The 3,134-nt window shown below is 51.9% G+C and overlaps 1 long non-coding RNA gene across 1 annotated transcript in view; it reads right to left on the bottom strand.

The window, feature by feature from the left end:
* Window positions 1-152: 152 nt before the first annotated feature.
* Window positions 153-3,134, bottom strand: part of LOC106724217 — a 5,184-nt gene continuing 2,202 nt past the window's right edge. The window contains exon 3 of the long non-coding RNA XR_001359964.1: window positions 153-421. This is a non-coding gene — a long non-coding RNA (uncharacterized LOC106724217). The remainder of the gene's footprint in view (window positions 422-3,134) is intronic.

Below are 3,134 nucleotides of genomic sequence, written 5' to 3'. Positions count from 1 at the left end.
ATGTTACAATCAATAAGGCATTCAATCGAATGGGATGACTTATACAATTTAGAAAATCAAAGTAACCTTTCTATTGTTAAGCCAAACAACAGGGTTAGAGTTAAACTACAGTTTCTACCTGATGGTTGCTACCATACTTCACCATCGTCACGGTTTTTAGTTGGTTACGCAAAGTTACAATTAACTATTATCATTAAAAGCTGACTGAAACCCTGAAAACAGCATTCTAATAGCACCTGGGAAACTCAAAGACATGGCTTCCCACCCCACTGAGCCAGCATCCCCGTGTGCCCCCGGCAGCCTTGCTCACCACCCGGGCAGCGCTTTCCCGCGTCAGTCCTGCGTGACCGGCAGGCAACCAGCAGCGCAGATATGTCTCCACAACATTCTCGGCTGCACATCTTTAAGGAACAGTCCGGGACTGCAAAGGGGGAAAGGCCACAAGTCCCCGCCTCCAAACTGTCACTCTGATCCCTCACAGCCTGCTGCTGTCTGCAGGGTCTGTGCCTTGGGGTTGGGGATGAGGCTTCAGCACCGCTCAGGCTGTAGCTCCACTAATCCCCTCGGTGGCAAAAGAAAGTGTTGCCTTCACTTTCTTTTGCTTCAAGAGTAAAAGCTGGATCATGTGGCTGCATAATAATACCAATAATATGTTGTTGGTTCTAATAAACTGGTTGATAAGCTCGCGGGGCACTGATGTCCCGCCGTGGTTGAAAGCCTGGTGTCGCCTTGCAGTAGGCGGGGCCTTCATCCCAGAGACAGTGACAGACATCGGCGCTGGCCAACTTCAGGCCAAATCCATGTCTGCATGTCAGTGCACGGCCTGGAAGCTTGGAATGGCTTTGGCTTTATAAATGAATAAAAAAATATTTTAAAAGAAGAATTATATTTGATAACAAATAAATATATGAAATTCAAAATGTCCGTGTCCTTAAATAAAGTTTGCTGGAACTCAGCCATGTTCTTTCATGACCGATCGTCTGTGGCTGTTCCAGGCTGTTCCAAGTCAAGTTCCGTGGCTGCAACAGAGACCACAAGACCTGCAAAGCCCGAAATAGGTCTATCTGGCCCTTTACAGAAAAAAGTGTGCTGCCCCTAGTGTAGGCCGTGGTCCCCAACCTCGGCTGGGTGCCGGGGTCCTGCTGAGGCCCTTTGCAGAACCAGTGTCCAGGCCTTACACCGAGCGGCCAGGCTTTCCAGGCTGATTGATCTGGAAGCCTGAGGCAGGTGATCTCATGAGCTTGCGATGGGCACCACCTCCTCCTGCGGTTCCAGCTCCCGCTGTCCATCCTCCGCCCCTCACCTTCTCTCCGATGTCTTCCCGACTCTGGACATGCCCTCTGGCTGAGAGCTTCACTACAGGATGCCTTCCCAGGAACAACACACGCCCACACGTGCACACAAGCATGCCAGTCTCTCACATACATGCATGAGCACACCCATGACACATGTGGTCTTCTGCACACATGTGTGCACATGGACACACAGCCTGTACACATAAACACAATGTGATTTTCAGAGCTCAGAAGAGTGAAAAGCGATCCTACTAAATCGCGGCTGCAGGATCCTGATCAAATAACACACCTGCTTCCCTCATTGCCAGCGCTCTGGCCCTTCATCTGGAAAAACAGCCTTTGCTCTTGGGTTCCAGGATCATGTTGTAGGTCTCCAGGTGGTTTTCCATTCTCTCATCGGCTTCTTCCACACCGTGCCTCCAGGTGGCAGCAGAGACTCACAGCTGAAAGGCTTCTCATTTGTGTGTGTGTGTGTGTGTGTGTGTGTGAGAGAGAGAGAGAGAGAGAGAGAGAGAGAGAGAGAGAGAGAGAGAGAGAGAGAGAGAGAGAGAGAGAGAGAGAGAGAGAGAGAGAGAGAGAGAGAGAGAGAGAGAGAGAGAGAGATGGGGGTGGGGGACTGTGTCAGTGTGTATAGGTGTCTGGTGAGTGTATGTGTTGTGTGTATATGTGTGTCTTTTGTGTGTGGTGTGTGAATGTATGAATATGTCTGTGCGTGCATGTATGTGGTGTGGGTGGATGTATGGTGTGCGTATATTTGGAGTGCATAAGTGTGCATGTTTGTGTATGTATGTGAGTGTGAGTGAGTGTGTGTGTGTGTGTGTGTATGTGTGAAGCTCGGCTATTTTAGTTGACCAGTTCCCCAGAGAGGCCCATTAAGGAAGACTGTTCTGGGGCGACATGCTGGGTTCCAGGCTACTTCCTGAGAAGAGGGGACCCTCCTGCAGAGTCCTCCCTGCCTGCTGAGCAGGGCTGGCGGGATCACAACCCACAACCACCGCACAGGGGACTGTGCGCCTAAGACTCTGCCTCCCTCTGCACTCCAGGCGTGGCTCACCGGCTCCCACCCGGCACTGCCAGGGACAGGCTGCCAGCGTGCCTTCCTCTGTGGAAGTTTCCTCTTGGGGGGGGGCTGTCTGCGCCCCTCCATTAGGTCCCAGTGTCTTCTGCCATCACACCACCAGGGGGCAGTGCTTCTTGCCTTCCTACCTGTACTGTGGCTTCCCTGCTGGGGCGGGCAGGCCACTGTGTGGTGAGGGGGCCAGTGAAGGCCTCTGCGTGAGTGGCTCTTGGCTGCTGCCACCTTATCTTAGGAGCAGGCGTGGGGCTGTCATCTTACCTTTCCGACCTGCTGTTAAACTGACAATGGAAAACTCTGTCCCTAATTGTTTGGCTTAGGGCATGTGACTTAAAAAAATTATGAGAGGGGCATTAAGTTATGGGAAGGTATTGATAATTATGCTTCCAGATTAAAATGTTATTTGGCTTGCAGACAAAAAAGGCATGAAAAGACAGGGGGTGCAGCCACACAGGCCCCGTGGTGCAGAGAGAGGGCACGGAATTCAGGCCCTTACCTACCGCTTCCCTCAGCTGTAAAATGGGGACACGACGTCTGTCTGAGCTGCGATGCTGAGAGAATTAAGTGAGCAGTGTGAGGGCTTCATAAGTGAATACCGCAGGGGCAGTTTCTGGATATGACGGTGACGATGACAACATTCCCTTTCGGATACCTAACAATGTGCAGGACACAGCCCAGGCCCCTCCCGCTGGCTCACACCCGCTCTGCTCACCCCTCCCCTCCAACAGCCCCTAGGAACTCGGCTGGTGGTGTGGTGTGGGGTG

This window comes from Myotis brandtii, unplaced genomic scaffold (genome assembly GCF_000412655.1).
Source record: "Myotis brandtii unplaced genomic scaffold, ASM41265v1 scaffold760, whole genome shotgun sequence".
NCBI classification, from domain to species: domain Eukaryota; kingdom Metazoa; phylum Chordata; class Mammalia; order Chiroptera; family Vespertilionidae; genus Myotis; species Myotis brandtii.
Note: the sequence above shows the minus strand (reverse complement) of the source record. Positions and strands in the feature narration are given on the sequence as shown.